This window comes from Falco naumanni, chromosome 3 (genome assembly GCF_017639655.2).
Source record: "Falco naumanni isolate bFalNau1 chromosome 3, bFalNau1.pat, whole genome shotgun sequence".
Taxonomy (NCBI): Eukaryota; Metazoa; Chordata; class Aves; order Falconiformes; family Falconidae; genus Falco; species Falco naumanni.
In genome coordinates, this window is record NC_054056.1 from 83,881,468 (window position 1) to 83,899,256 (window position 17,789).

The following is a 17,789-nucleotide window of genomic DNA, read 5'->3' on the forward strand; positions in this document are numbered from 1 at the left end:
AAAAGCTACGCCAAGTTTCTATCTTCAGCCATATAAATGAACACAAAGTTTAAATGAGCTCACATGCTTCATATAACTGTAAATAGTTAACTGTGTTCAGTTGTTTAGTTTGAGACTGAATTTGCAAAGTTTCAGTCACAAGAGACTTTACAGTGCAGAAACTTCCACTGCTGAGTGAAAGTTGGCATTTAGGATGCATTACAAGCAGAAAAACATTGGGAAATAGGCATTAACTTACGCTATATTTAAGTTATCTAAAATTTCCCACTAGATCCATGAGCCAGTGTCATTACTTGAAGCAAATATTATGTCATGTAGTGGGGAAAAATTCCTGTTGTCAGGAAAGTCCCTTCTTTTTCTCTCACAGAATCCCATCCAGACTTAGAGGTGTTATCATGCTGAGAACTGACACATCCTTTTGCTGATTACGCAGGTGACAGAAAGCTTAGCAACGCATCAGAGAAGTCAAATATATTCCTTGACATGGTAATGAGGGAACCTGGTTCCCCTGTTTTTTAGTATCTTCACTTGCACTATTGTACTGTACAAAGAATCAGATTCTGGAATTTCAGTGTTTCCACATTATTTCTATGTGCATTTCAGTGGTTATCTGCATTGAGAACATCTGTCCCTGTATGGTCACAAAATTAACCTCTCTGACATGTCATCAAGCCATTTCTGTGTTCACTGGTACCTGGGAGTTCAGTGCTGCAGACTGAGGGGGTAGGGAGCAGGATCCCTTGGAGTGGTGTGCTTAAAAGGCTTTGCCTAAATGATTCTTCCAGAAAGCGCAGTCTTCTGTTTGAATAAATATATTCTTTCCCAGAGGGACTGGGTGTCGGCCAGATCTCATCCACACCATGATCAAAAGTTATTCCCTACTGACAAGTCAAGCATCAGTTGGGCAACTTTTTTTTTCTTTTTTTTTTTTTTTTTAGTATGTGCATATGAATTTTTAACAAAAAGTCCCCTTGTAAATAAAGGAAGGGCTTTCTGTCATAAACTCCCAGAATAATAGTCTCATTCACTGTGAAGTACTGAACAGTTCAGCAACCTACTCCAGTACAGCCATGTTGTTTTTCTTCTATCTCATTTTCATATCTCAAATGAGTTCAGCTTCCTGTGATTCACAGAGTAGGGAGATCTACAAGGAGGGAATAGCTGTCTCTTTTCCCACTCCCCTTTCTGCCTTATCTAATACAGTCATTTCAAGACTCCTCTCTTGCAATCAGTCCAATACTTTTATTAGCTTTAGGTTTGCAGCTGAAACAGTAAAGGTTAATAATGTTTTCTAGATACCTGGGAAGTCCATCGCAATTTACAAAAGACTGTGGACTTTCCCATCCCAATATATGTTTATGAATCCACTGTAAAATTAGTGACATAAATTAGCTAGCTCAAACTTAAGACTAAAGTAAATAATCAAGCTCATTACCTTTGAAACCAATAATTGCCCACCACCTCCAGTTTCATTCACTAATAATTTCCTTGGAAAAAAGTTAGGTGCTACGTGTACTGCCAACATCAGTTCTAGTAACGCTTCAGTTTCAATTATAAAAGTTCTATTGAGTTAAACAAAGGGAACTGATCAAAACTGAAATATGAAATTATTGAATTACATTAACATGGTATATCCTATAAAATAATTTTATTTAAAGTTCAAAGCTAGATTTTAAAAACAGAAAACAATTATTCATTACACATGGAAAAATAGAAGCTTACAGACTAATGTATATCTCTATATTTTTGGAGATATATTCTTACTTCTTGCTATATGATGAACTGCAAAAAGGAATGTATCCATTATATTGATAGCTGGTTTTCATGGATCTCTCTGATGGAACATTTTTTACAAGTAGGATACGACACCCACAAGAATATCAAACTAAAGGGCCAAATTTTTGCAAACTATTTAGCCAGAATCAGTAAGACATATTAATGTCATTAATAAGTCAATTGCTGCCTTATGCATTTCAGGATGGAGCTGCAACTGATAAATACTAATAAGTCCACTACATAAAGCCACAAATAAATACAAAAAATTACAAAACTAAAATGATGCATGGTGGGATCAACACAATCTGATCATTTGCAGTTATCAATGTAACTCATTTAATGATATAACTAAAATAGAAGAGAATAAGGCAGTTGTTATATGTTACTTGAATTAATATGTTTGGGATTTTTCAATTTAACTACACAAATAACTAGAGCTGCTGCTCAACATGGAAAGAACTGTAGCATTTTTGTTAATTTTTAACCACAAATTATGGCAAATTATGTTCTTTTTAGAAACTGAATGAGAATTGTTATTTTTTTTAAAAAAGCAACATTAACTTTTTATATATAATAACAAAACATTATTCACTTCAATCTGGATTTGCAGTAGTATATGACAGATCAAAACACTTCTTATCATAGTTCAGATTCAGATCAGATGAGAATATATATCTATAAACTATATGAAGCATTGTTCAAAATTGCCTATCCTATTGCAAATCAAGTATATTTCCATACATTTCTTTCAAGCTATGCTGGGTTTATACTAATATAATGAACTCTATAGATTTTACCATTTGAATGGCAAAAAGCATGAATCAGACATTTCACAGAAAGTGGTTCTTGCAAAATTTCTTTTCCTGACTGAAAGCCATGTAAGAACTTGTTACTACCACAGGTGGAAATGTCCAGATATCTTCTTTTGTTTTCTTTGCCTCTAGATATTGATTGGACAAAGAACTTGGACCATGTTTTATACTCTTTTTTCATATTCAGTTCTTTTTAACTTTGATGTACATCAGAGTGCTAAGATACAAGAAGAACCAGATCTTCACCTTCATTAGGCCATTTAGGTCAGGTTTTATGGCAAACATAAAAAAGCTTACTGAAGTTGAAGTTGGTTTGGTCTAGACCAGCTGAGAATTTGGTCTGAAATGTTTAGCAAAAACTTTATTTACAACTTTGTCCAGAATTCTATGCATTTTTGGCAGCTCTTCATTTGTAACACCTTTGCTAGAGGGTCTACTGGGAAGTGAAAAAGCTGAACATAGGTTAAATAGGGAAAATGGGTTACAAATACAAACAAGGAAAGCCAAGCTATTCTCACTTCTCACCAACAGCGTAAACTGATTAACAGGAGTTGTTAACAATTAATAGGAAGTTTGGTGCATATCTGAAAGATCTCTAAACCTGGGATTACATATGCATAAAAAAGAAAAGAGAAATGGTATGGCATTCTGGGTGAAAGAGTTGCATATCTTTTCTTTGTTATATGTATGTTGGAACCATTGTATTTTGACATATTAGAACCCATGAAAAAGCCTTCCATTTGCAAATTAAGGCACACAGATATTCAGCTGGGGGGGAGAGGGGGTGGGAGGTTATATAGGTATCACTGGATCCGAATTTATTATAGTAATGTCAACATACATTTCATAGAAATAGTTTTGAAATAACTTTAAAATTGATGTTTATGTATCCCTCTTACACTGAAAAAAATATTAAAACAGTATTCTACTTTATATTACTGTACTGTATATAATAACAATACAAGTAACATGCAAGTATCAAAGAACCTTTTGCTAAGGTTTTCCTCACCACAGTTATTTATGCTTGCAACAAGTTAGGGGACCACATTGTTACATTCTGGTAAAAGTATCCTATGGTCCCTGTTTAATTCCTGGAGAAACCTAACAGAGGTAAAAGATGTGCTACAAAAGGGATAGAAAGTAAAGAACGTGTCTATTATCAGTTTAATGATAGGATAGACATTCCCTTCAAAGTTTTTCCTGTTACGAAGCCTCACCAGTGAATAAAAGTATCTAATGTATTATTCAGATAAAGGCCTCTGAACCTTAGACAGAAGGAAATCCATACCGCCTTACATTGCTTTATTAAGTCTATATTAAGGGCTCCATTACTTTAAAGAAACTGTTTAAGTAACATTAAGGCTATGACCCAAACTGACAAAAGTAAGGAAATACAGATAGCTGAATTTCCATCTTTAAAATATGCTCCTGTGGGGAAGAAAAAGGAACAATGGAGTATGAGACTTTGCTTCTCATCTTGGTCTGAGAGAAATATTCGGGGGGGGGGGGGGGGGGGGGGGGGAGAAAAGCCTGAATCTTCACTTGGCATTCAACTGAATCCAAATAAAAACTGTTTAAAGTTTGGCTCTCTTCCCATTACCTCACACCATGGGTCACTTGCAGATCAAGGAGCAAGTTTTCAAGCTGCCATAGGAATGCCAGACAATTCCTTCTTCCACTGCAACAGCAACTGTTAGAATAAAAGACCCAATTACCGCTGCTGGGGCTATATGTAAAACATGGGTACTCAAGGGTTGTCACATGTTCTCTGCCCACGAGATGCACTGTGAAACCTCCAGAGATTAAAAGGTATCTCTCTACCGTCTTCTTCCTTTTATACAGGAGGAATGGAACAATGAATATGTAAGAGGAGAATAAGATCACCAGCAACAAGACCGACAGGTTGCAAAGTGGCCAGCACCATACAGGAAAGGAAAACACCATTAGGCAACTATTTCTTACCTCTAGCTCTTAGCCCAGAGTTAAAATTAATTTACCTTTATACTGTGCCACTATGCATATCAGATAAATTCTAACAGAATTCTAACAACTAATAAGTAAAGTAGAAACCTTTGTGGCCTAAATATTGTCTTCTAAGGTTGATAATAATTCTAAGTAACACTGTATTGGTCAGGTGAATGGCCTACCTCCTTTCGTCTCACCTGAAGGCCTGAAAAACAGCTACAGGCTGTATCTCTGCTGTTGAAGGCATTGGTACAGCACTAATATGAGTATTTTAGCATGTATTTAAAACCTTTGCAAATAGAGGAAGTATATGAGCACATGCTTGTGGCTAGGAATGTCTTTAAATCTCTCAACAGTTGAATGCTACTTTTAGTCAAAAAGTTTGTCTTTATTCTTGCGGTCTCACTTCTGCATTGACATCGCATGCTGCCCCCAATTTATTTACCTCTCATACCCAGTTTCCTCATCAGGTGGACAAGAAAAACAAAAAAAAGCTACACAGCATTACCACAGCAAATGAGACAGTCTGCATTAGACAGGATCCTCCACAGGGTCATCCACAAGAAGTCACTGCCTTTTGTACAATCAGATTACTTGTTGGCAACATTTTGTGTTACAAGAGACTTCCAAGAGACTTTCCTTTTTTCCCTTGTTTTACGGCCTACCTGAAATGTTCTGTACCCTCAGCATATAAACATGAAATAATATTTTTTATAAGAAATCTGGAGACCAGTGTCACGAATGCTGAGCAGAAGAAAAGCTCCTGTTGTTCAAATTCCTAGCTTTGCAAGTGGTCTCAGCAAACCTGAATCAAAAAATGGATATCATTAGTCACCAGTGCTTAACTGTGGGAGTTATTAACACTTGGACCAAACCTGGAAATAAATATGTTAATAACTTCTCCAGTTCTTCAGATCAAGATTCAATAGCTTTCTGAAACAAGTTTGGCCAAATCTAAATTTAAACTGCAGACAGAAGTAAGGGGTGAAAGTGAGCAATCTGCAGTATTTATATAAGATCTGATTCAATGATCTATGTCCTTTTTTGGCCTTAAATGCTAAAACGCTATGATAAAAGTATATGATATCCAGACTAGAGGAGCATTGATTTGTGCAAATTCCATGGGAAAAAAATCATGAAAATAAAAGAGATCCATTTGGATAAGGCATTCATTTAATAGGACAAATGGCTAGATGGGTAACAGGATGTATTTAAAAGGTTCAAAACGAGCAAACAGGTTCAAACAAAACAAAAATTAACCTCCCATGGTGAGGCAAGCAGCTATCTTTTAGTCCTTGTCATTTCCATTCTGATGGAAGTTACACACACTACATTATCTTTCCAGACTGTGGGGCTTGCGTTATTCATATATACATTACAACCAAAGTCTTGACCAGGAAAACAAAATCCCAGTGTTTTTTCTAAGAGTTACCTTTTACAGACCCTGTCTCTATAGTTCCATCAGGATGGGTGGAAACAGTCTTACCTCAGATTTGGGCCACTATCCTTTCAGTCTCACATCTTCAAACCCCCTGGCAGCAAACTTCTGCTGTGGCTCCCGCATGCCTCACCATGCACTAAGGTTGCGGGTAGTGGTCCTGTCCTTTTCCTAGCTCAAAGATACTGTTTTCTGTCAAGTATCTGCATCCTTTATTGCTCTATACGATCTCTCCCTCCCTAAAGAACCTCTTAACCACCAATTCCCTAAGGAAACACATTAGTCTTAGCCTTGTTTCTGTTCCCAGTGCAGCTTGTTTGGAGTCACTGGATCCCAGATATGCATACTCTCTTGAAGCTGCTAATGACAGTAATGAGTGAAAAGGCAAATTTTTAAATTATACTCTATTGCTGTCTCACAAGATGGGCTTCACTTCCCTCTTGCTGCACCAAGCAAAAGGAAAAACAGGAACTACCTATCTGCCAAGAAAGCCAGCCACATAGCAAAGACCCAGAGAGTTCTGAACAGTGCTTCTCCCTGACAACAATCAGCTGCTCCAAACAAGCAGAAAATCATGATTTCTATAACAAGTCTGATACATTTGTTTCCATTTTCTATAATTTTTCAAGAAATCAAAAGAATAGAGTGTGAGGCCTTTCACAAAGGCTCTTGCTCCTGGCAAGCTAGTGAAACATCTGCATCACAGTATACCTCTTAACCGTGCAAGGCCTGTCACTCTCAAAATGCAATTGGAACACTCCCCAATATTTCACCAATCTACATCATTACCAACATATTTTAACGTCTCAAAGTCAGTAGAAATCACCTAGTAGGTATGGAAGAACACAAAATGATGAGTGACAAGATTATAACTCTTTGCTTGACACAATGTGTTTTTTACCCGTCTCAGTATTTTCTTTTGTAAAATGGGAAAAAACCTTTCTACATATATAAGCAGAATATTTAGTAAATGAACAATTAGTAAATTAAGTTGTTCTGCAAAAATTAAAAACAAAAGCAATTCTTAGTATTATTCTCCCCATTCACCGCCTGTACCTGAGAATATAGAGATGGATCCATTCCTTCCCTTCTTGAAGGAATCTTGCTCCTTTATCATATCAATGTGTTTTTTAAGGAAAATTTTCTTGCTCTCGCTATCTGCATAGTGCATTGTATACTACAAAAGGCAAAATTTAATCTTTAAACTGGGACTTCTCTGCAAAACATGACTACTTTCTTGACCTGGCAAGAGAGCAGATAGATCTTCATTCTGTTGATTGAGCAGATGTAAAGACTGTCCAGCAAGGTGCTGTAAACGGGTGGAAAGATCAGGCCTATATTAACATTTAAGCATAAGGGTAGTCCTGTTGCAGGTTGTACAACAATATATACTCACACGCATACATACAAACACACTCTTATAGATCTCTATATATGAATACACACACAAATAAATGGTTGACAGCTGGATATAAATGCAAAAATATGTCTCAGGCTGCGACACTTTGAATTATTTCTAACATGTACAATGCAAACCATCTATTTGAAATTTCACAAAGGGAATTTTCTCCCAGGATACATTCTTGTATGCTAAAATTCAACTAACACTAGACTTCTTTTTGGAAAAATAAACATTAAAAAGGCTGGGTTTCAAATGGAAGTGCTGACAGGCCTTTAACTATCGCAGCTTGAATAGTATCACCACTGTATATTAACAACTGTAGTCATAAAATCTCAACATTTTTTCCCTCCCTGTCTTTCCCTGGAGCTGCTCAAAAAAGCTAAGCCCTCTTTCACATTCTTAATGACCAAAAGTTAAAAAAAAAAAAAAAAAAAAAAAAAAAAAAAAAAAAAAAAGGAGAAGAAAAGTAAAAAAAAAGACTTAAAAGTTCAGCTGGATTTTCTTCTGGTTTCCTAATGAGCTTAACATCTCATAAGATGCCTTTGGTAAAGGAGAAAATCTTTTCAAAAAGACCCATTTTCCTGCTGACAGTACAATCTTTCTGAAGTAACATCAGAAGACCATAAGGGTGACATCCAAGCCACCTGAGCTGGTGATACAAGCTCTGTAACCAACAGATTTCTATCCCTTCTTTACTCCCCATTTTCTAGCAACATAGTTCTTTAGAATAGGGTCAAAAGAAAAAATTCTGTTTAGTTATTTAAAGGAAACAAATAACTTTCTCATCAGATCTCTGCTAGAGCTTGACCAAAGTCAAAGTATACCGTAATTTAATTGGTCATAAAAGACACAAAGTATCTGGCTTTTAATAAAACAGATCACAAAGTTATGTAGTTTCATGTCACCATGAGTATGCATGAACAATGGTACCTAACCTATTTCACGATCTTTTTTTTACTATTAGGTAACAGAGAATAGTCTCACAATAAACTCTAATCCTGCACTATGGCAAAAAAAAAGTAAGAAGTGGCAACTGCTACCTGTGTGACAACTGTGAAAAGGGATACTGTCTTGAATGCAGTGACTGTCTATTACCAGCATACATGGTATTTGAACATGTAAAAATGTTACTTACATAACTGTCATTGCTCATATAAGCTGCCTGATGGAAAACAGTGGGGTTATTCCAGTGTTTGGATTATTTGTGTGTCAGAGCAGCTACAAAATTGGACCTTACTATATCAGGCATATAGGAAAATACATGGGTTTGCCACTTGTGTTATGATGTGGTGGCCCTACAATGCAGCAAGAGGTGGCATTTGCTAATTATGTGTTTAATACGCTATTACACAAAGAGGCTGTATTATTGGGTCAGAATCATCAAATTCTGAAATTTATTTTTGTGACAGAAACCCTTAACAGATGTGTAGACTTTAAGAGTGTTAGTCATAGATTACACCAGAATGAACAAGGCAAGAATATCAACATGCTCAGTTTTGAAAGCTGGTAAAAGAACACTTCTCATTTTTTATGTTTTTACATCTTCTATAAATTCTGCTATAGCTGCTCTGATTTTGTCATTTTAGTAATTATGGAACATCTATTGTGAAATAATCCATTAAAAATAACTTCAGTGTACCTGAGGACCTATTTGAGGTCGATGTCTTTTTCAGGAACAAAACACCAGTTTTCCTAACACCTAAGAGTTCCCATGTGTACAAGTCCTCCTCCTTAGCATGATTCAGCACTGAGTGAATTTTGGACACCTGGCCGGAACCGGGGAGAGTCCATCAGGATACATTTCCAGAATAAGGACTTCCCAAAGACCTTAAAACTGATATGGCAGTTGAATATCTCCAGAGGTGGGAATTAATTCTGTCCCCAGGTCAGCTCAATCCCCATGTGAGGGGAAACCTTCACTTATCATAGGTTCTGCTGCATTATTTATGATATCTTTGTGATCTAATGAAGCTTTATTCAGCAAGACCTTTTTCTCAGGCTCACACAGGGAATGGAATGGAATGGAATGGGGCAACTGATCATGAAACTCCAGTAATTGTATACTTCTGGAGCAGAAACACTAAACAGACTGGTTCAAAATAATTCTTACCAAAAAAATCTGTTAATTTCAGAGGAGTTAAAATAAGAAGGAATCGAACCCATAAAACCAGATTCTGCCCTACTTTACACCGAGTATGGTCTCAGGGAGGCAGCTGACTCTGCCAGGGCAGCATTTCAGTTCCTGAGTTAGACTGCAGGAAGTCCTATAGTCCTGCAATTCTCACGTAACCTTTATTGTCTTATTTTCAACTGGCTGCTGTAAGCTGTAAAAATGAATTTGTAAAAAAAAAAAACCCAAAACCCACAAGACTGGTGCTTTGGGATATCCAGTCTTAGAACCTGACCCAATAAAAAATACACACATACATTCAACTTCCACACCATTAAAGCCAGACATTTTCTTTTAACAAAACCTGGCCCTCAGTTCTAGTCAATACCATACAGAGGCATTTAGAGAGTAACAAAATCTCACAGGAAATTCTTTATATAAAGAGGTTCAGAAATGAAAATACCATGCAGGTCACAGTCATTGGCACATAATGGTACAGTTAAGCCATTCATTTCTAATTAGGGTTGTGATCAGAAAATAGCCAATTTTGCTTTTTGCTTCTTAGTGCGTTCAACAATTTTGTCAGCCAAAAACTTAGCTGCTAAATTTTTAATGATCCTTTATTGGATAATAAGGTTTTGTTTTCATTTCTCTCACACCGCTGGAGCCTCCGTTAACAATTATATTGGGGAAAAGGTTTCCACCGTAGGTGGGCCCCACAGTCTGTCTAAACCATGGATTAGAAGTATAGAAAAAAAAAATTAAAAACAGGGGAGAAGAAACAAAGAAAGCTTAAGAAAGACAGGTTTGGTTTGGGGTGTGTACAGAATTAGGTTACTTCACTACATAAATTAAGCAAAAGTAATTAATACATTCAATGTAGTGAAACTTATATGAACCTGCTTCTCTCTGGGTTGGCAAGATCCATCCACCTAGTTGGAATGCTCTTTAATTAACGGTCAAAACAAAGCAATGCTTGTTATTTCAGGAATAATATGAGGGTTTGATAGTAGAGCTGGTCATATCCCTGGCAGGTGCATGCCTGGCCCAAAGGTTCCCTCTGTCCTACTGTGATGTTTTAGTGACCTGTTCCAAGGAGAAGGTCCTACTGGTTTACAGAAAGAATTGTTCACATTTAACTCAAAAAAACTGTTTCTCTTATCACATCAGGAGTATCTTCTCTTCAAACCAAGCCAAGTTTTTCCTCTTCCTTTTCTAAGGCAAAAGAAGGGTTTCTTATTGGCTCAACAAGTTACATTTCTTCATTCTTTATGTTCTTTGTTTCAGGAGACAGTTTGGGGGCTTATGTATAACGCCTACTTTGCTCTTTGGTCTCACATATCACCCAGATCACTACATGATCTCTGAGATGGTACATTAAGAACGTCCGTTTTGGACAATTGTCTGAGTGCTGAAATTTGAATATAAATGAGTGCCTGAGCGGTTCTAGGGTTGGAAAGAAAAAATTAATGACTGCAACGGGAAAGAGGACAAAAAAGAAGATAATTTGAAGGAAAAAATAAAATTCAAATGCACTGAAAATAGGGACAGTGCAAGCCATAGAACAAAGGAGGTGTTTTGGAGAGTATTTAATATTTTTTTTAATAGGTTTGCAGCAGAATTGCATTGCAAAACCTCCAAATCTGCACAGGTAGAAATGTAGACATAATATATGTAAGGTTCATTTCACCACCTGTTTCCTGAGAAGACTCACTGGCACTTTGTATTAAAAACTCAGTATTGCTTTTAGCTTTATCAAATTTTAATTTCCTATATGAGTATGAAAATGAATGATAAAATGAAAAAAAAATCCAGCCATACCAAACCAACTATTTTCATGCATAAGGTAATAGAACAATTTGTTTCACCAATATAGAAAATAATCTGGTGATTTTTTTTTTCTTTCAAATACTCTGAAGCACGGACGTAAAATTCAGCACCATGACTGACCATTTTGAAAAGGATATGGTTTCTGTTGCAACACCTGGACAAACATAGCCAAGGCTCTGAAAAATCTCTCCTTAACTATATTTATTTCTCCTTTTCATCAGCCATAATTTCTACAGATTTCAACCCCATAAGGCATCCTCAGACTTTCACATTTTCTAGAGATTGAGTACATGTCCTGCTACTCTACAGAGTTGATCTCCTATTTGATAGGGGACAGCATGTTGCAAAGATAAATTAATTTTTATGAATCCTGCAAATATTATCACAGTCACAACCATATGAAAAAAGTATATGAGAAATATTCTGCCAAAGGGGTGAGGTTTGAATAAAGTATATTGAATAAGACACTGGGTCACAGTCTGAATAATTAGAAGGACACCCAGAAAGAAAAAACATGATATATAAATATTTATTTAAAGAATGGTATTAGAAAGTACATGCAGAAGAGCGGAGGATGGAATTATAGACATCTTTAAATCTTCATTTCTTAATCTATGATTTTTTATCTTGCTAAACATCTATAAAATACAGTTCAATATGTCTAATACATCTATACAAGAAAAGTAAATGTAATTGCGTATGCAGAATCAATGCATGTATACAGGTACATAAGGGCACACAAAGACACAGAAATTAAATGAATGAGAAAGGGTGATGCAATATAAGGAGGTAGGATAAATTATGTCTACTTCATTTGCAATTTTGTAACTCATCCTAACCATATGGTGAAGAACTATATAACTCTTTCCACTTGGTATACACTGACTAGGTCACATTCAGGTTAACTTCGCAGTCTGCTGAAATGCATTTCCTTGGTAGGTGGAGCCCGCCAAACTGACTAAAGGTGACTGATGGAAAGAAGTTGTGCTGTCTTGACACAGTCAGTAGGGCACTTTCACTCATACAGCTGGAGAACACAGTAACAGGAATGTTCAAAAGCTTTACACTACAAAATGTGATAAGCAGTTACTGTTCGCTATGAAATATATGTGTTGCAGCTTTTGGTGTGGGTTTTTGGGTATTGAATCGACTCAATATTATAGTCAACAGAAAATGTCTCTAAGGAATCAAATAACATAGGGCCTGTCTGCTGAAGAGCTGTATTTGACCTTCTGTGCCATCAAGAAATTGAGATCACCCAGGATCTCCTGCCCAATGGCCTAGGGTTTTTTCAGTTTTTGATTGTACGGGCCCAGATTCTTTCAAGTAGCAGACTTCTTCAGTTTCTGCTTCACCTGCTTTACCAGGCTAAACTTTTCTATCTGTGCTTTGCACTCTCCATGCTACTTTAATAGGCTGCTAAGCCTGCAGCTCCAGATGCAATGAGCTCAGTGAAATCAACGGGAAATATCTGTGTGCACCAAAGGCCAGATTTTGATCCATTGTGTTCAAGCAGAATGATCCTCATTAACCTAACAGATAAAGGCAGCAATGAGAGACACTTCTGTAATATCCATGAAATCACTATTTCATGATACCAGTGAGAGCCCAGGGAGGAGGTTTCTTGGTTGCAATAATTAATAATTTACAAAAAGCTTTAACTAAGCAAGACATTGCCCACCTGGAAATTGGAATGAAAGGATATTAATGAAGCTGCAATGCAGATGGTTATGTTGAAGGTGATGAAGAATTTATTAGGGAGACAGCCATCAGAGGCTGTAGTATATGAAGCATAAAACTGCTATAACTAATGACAGCAAGTAGTTTAGGCAAGTAATGGACAGCACAGTTACAAAAGGGAACATGGAGATATATTATTTAGTAATAAAGTTCTCATAAAAATGTGAAATATGAAGTAGAAAGATTAATATGATTGCATAAGCCATCTTAAATATCCATACCCAACTTCTGCCTTTTAAAAGAAGTAGACTGAATTTATGCCCAAGCAGCAACATGTAAGTCACAGCACTTATTTACACAGTTTATGCAAACTACTACAGATCTATGGGCTTAATTTATTGAAATAATGTTTGAAAGTGGTTTAATTTATTGCATTAACAATAGAGAAGATGCTATATTTCTACCTGCCAAGTGATCCAAGAAGTGTAGGTCAGGTTATCAATCATCATACCATACTCCAGAAGATCCACGGACCTGCAGGTTACCAGCTGCTCTGCTTTAATAATTTCAATGATCCCCAAGACTAAATCCTTTCTTTAGACCTCCACTGTTGGAATTAATGTTTGCACAAAACCTGGGTGATAGGGTTGACTGCAGAAGACCACATAAACCTAAACTTGCTTAAGACAATTTTTCTCTAGGGTTTGGTATGCAACGGTAGCTAGAAAATATTTTTTTTAAAACTATCTTTTCTATGGTTTTCTATAGTAGAAGAAAGCTGAAGAAGAATTTTAGATTATGCTAACACTGGCATGCAGAGGAGGTGAGTAGGGGAAAATTACTGAGGATTCGGGACTAAAAGCTGTTTAAGCCTGCTTTTCTCTCACCCACCTGAATTCATAATGCATTAGGAAATGTGTCTTTAATGCATACATTGATCAAGCTACCTAATTAGAGGAAGCCATTCTTTTTTCAAGTTCTTTTTAAAATGTATGAATTCTTATCTCAGACCAAACCCACTATACTTGAATGTGAATTTTCTGTCCAAAATGAAAGATTGTTCTAGTCCAGATACCCTGTAATATAAAAAACATTGCAAATGGCTACACTTCAGTCCACAATAGGGGTTTATCCTTCTTCCCAGATTAAAAAGAAAAAAAAATACTCTAAAATATTCCTGATGTTATCAAAAAGGGGATTTTCATGCATTTGCCCAAATTTATCCATAATACTTGTCTTTAGTGGAATTACAGTAAAGTGAGATTGGCATGAAGTAAAACATGAAAGGATTTTGTTGAAACCATTGACCTGATCAATCACCCAGAAGAACAGCTATTTTCTCAGCCACTCTTTTATTTATCGAGGTTTTAATTATTTTTTGTGTCATCGCATTTTTCTATAGAGCAGAACTTCTGGAAATGCTATCAGTACTTGCTACTGTTTGCACCTCTGGTTAGCTGAGATGATCTTGGAAAGAAGCAGATGTAGAACTGCTATGTTTTTGGCTAAGACAGTAACTGGCAAAAGTCTGTGATGTGATAAGATGCTTTCTGTCAGAGTTTTGTCAGTTGACCATTTCAATGTGGAGAGTTAAAATAAAGTTTTCTGCCAACACCGAGTAAGCCCTGTCTCCAGAGCACTCAGTCTCTGATATTAAACCAGCACTTAAGTAGTGAATAACATATATATATATATCCATACACATATATATTCAGATAAATAAAAACAGCTTCTCCGAGAATGTTCTTTCTCTTCAGGGCACAGACAACTCTGCAGGGTAGGGATAGGGAACTAAGAATTGTAGCTTGTATTCAGGAATGTAAGCTTTGCCTACAAATACAGGTGATAGACTTTTGTAATAGTGGTTATTGAATGAATACGTCCTGAATCACAATCTAAAGACTACCCCATGTGTGTTTGGTTTTTTAAAGACATGGAAAAACTACATTGGCAGTCATCTGCATAATTCAGAGGCATACTGAATGAAATATAAAGGGTTATTTTGATTTGTCAGCAATAATATTATATTTGCAAATTCTGGGTCACTCACTATTGAGAGACATACAAAATCTTCTAATGGGGAGTAGTACGAACAAATCTGTAGCTTTTGTTGCTTTGGGGCACTTGTTTACAAATCATGTAGTGTCTGCTATAAGGAATAATCCATTTTCCTTTTAAACCGCTTCTTTTCTTTCCTTCTTTCTCTCTCTCTTTCTTTATTTTTTTTCTTTCAGAGGGGCAAAAGCTTAGAAAAATTAACCTACAAGGTAAATAATTTTCTTTTTCCATTGTACACTGAACTACTCTGCTACCTGGATGTAGCTTGTCATATTTAGTAGAGGGGGTTTTGAATCATAAATGAATAAAATAGTTCATTTAACTGTTACTGGAATTTTGCACTTTCCCCTTGTGAGTGGTTTTGTTGGCCTTATAATACTGGTTTGGCCAGTTGAAGTCTCATGAGTTATGAGTGTTATTTCCTTACAATTGCACATATTTTCCATATTTCACACAAACCAATTATTTATCACACACATATACATGTGTTTCAAATTATTTTTAAATTAGTTCCTTCCCATTTTATACAATTTTTAAATTACTCCCAGTGTTTTGAATCTTAAAATAAATGATCTATTCAGCACTTATTAATGTTTTCCAAGATTTCATAGAAGAGCTGCTGGTTTGTTTATGAAGAACATACTTTCTCACCTATGCATCATATCCTCTTGCACCAAGGGATACCTGGCAGTGAGTTCTCCCTTTCTCTTCTATGAATGGTGTAAAGCCTGACCAGTCTGGTAGAAATTGGGAATGCTTGAGGTTAAAGACATTCCTGAAACCATCCTCATCATCTGTTTTTGTTGTGCCAGATGGCAAAGGCTGCACAGTTCCACATGTCAATCCTGCAAACAATAGTCATAAGAGAAAGGTAATACGTAAGTGCCTGTGTGGCACCATAAGGTGATCTTTATTACAATATATATTAAAAATATTGGTATATAACTTACATACAATGCTTTATATAATATTGTATATTTAAAGGATATATTAATTATTTTAATATATAGATTTACACACCTAGCTAGCTAACATTTGCAGAACTTTATATATATCCATAGCACCTTCTGTTGCTTTTTTCTAAACTCCCTGCATTTGGTTTCCAGAAACAAGTTGTCCTCAGTATTTAAAAAGAAACTGTACCAGCATGTAAACAGAAGGGTTGTTATCTTTTTCTACTTTGTGATGTGACACTTCTGCAGGGTCTGCCTAGTCGTGCATTGAACTTTACAGCTGTCCCACTGCATTGCAAATTCATGCCTATTTTTCTCTCCACTATCATTCATGATCCCTTTTGCACTGCTATTGCTTTCCATGTTTCACTGTCTCCACAAAAATTTGAGTTTTGAATTGTAAATTCTGAGGAAAGGCTGAGAGAGCTGGGCCTGTTTAGCCTGGAGAAGAGAAGGCTGGGAGGGGATATCATCAGTGTCTACAGATATCTTAAGGGTTGGTGCCAAGAGGATGGGGCTGGGCTTTTTCAGTGGTGCTCAGTGACAGGACAAGGGGCAACGGGCACAAACTGCAACACAGGAAATTCCGCCTGAATGTGAGGAAGAACTTCTTTACTCTGAGGGTGACAGAGCACTGACACAGGCTGCCCAGAGGTTGTGAAGTCCCTTTCTCTGGAGACGTTGAAAACCCACCTGGATGTGATTCTGTGCAACCTGCTCTAGAGGAACCTGCTTTAGCAGGGGATTGGACCAGATGATCTCTGGAGGTCCCTTCCTATTTCAACCATTTTGTGACTCTGTGATTCTGTGATTACATGAGGTGTTGTGTCAGAGGTTTAACTAGAATTCAGACTCCTACTGCTTTTCTTTCAGCCATTCATTTTACATTCAGTAAAATGTTATCTTCATCTATCAAGATGTCATCTTCAAAATCTTCTTGCTGCTCTAGATCTTCAGGTTCCCGAGGATCAGGTCACACGTCCACTCTGTTTCCAGTGAGATAAGTACTGCTTCTGTATCACACCAAAAATAAAGTATACATAAAGTAAAAATATTTCTGATTCACTTTTCCTTGTGAGTGAAGGAAATTATTTTATTCCTCTCCCAGAGGCAGATTTTCTAAGTGGCAGGTGATGATGATGCTGAAAAGGAGGGGGTTTTGTTTTTTTCACTTGTGTCTGCCCACTTACATAACTTGAATGGAGTTGAGGAGTAAGAGAGGATCTGCTCTCCGGGATATCTGAGTAACCTAATACCCAGTGAGCTTTTTTCTCTCAATATTTTTTCCAATACTGTTCTGGGATACAGAGAGAATCTTCAGAAAATGATTGTCAGAATCACTGTTCTTTTTTTCCTTTTAAATTTGTTGTTTTATTTATAGTGTTTTGGTAATTACCTGGAATTCCATGTCTGGTCAAAAATAGTTGCCTGTGGCAGAGTAAATGAATTTCCTAATTGCTTTTCTACCAATTGGCCTGAACAATTTGTAAATGTTCTACTTTTCCAAGTATTTTTTTGTCTGGTCTTTATCATGTATATTTGGAAATAGTATCGTTTTCTAGTTATACAAACTTTATTTTGTATGCCTTTTGCTTAACAAAGATCTTTGAAAGGATAAGTTAATTTCAGTAAGTTTTAACCATTACTAAAGTAATCTTCTCTCTCTTTTTCTGAATACTATATTTTCTTTGCAGGTTTTCCTCTTCCTCAAAAAAAAAAATTAAACCCTTTTCATTTCCTTAACTGCTTTGACATATAAGAACTA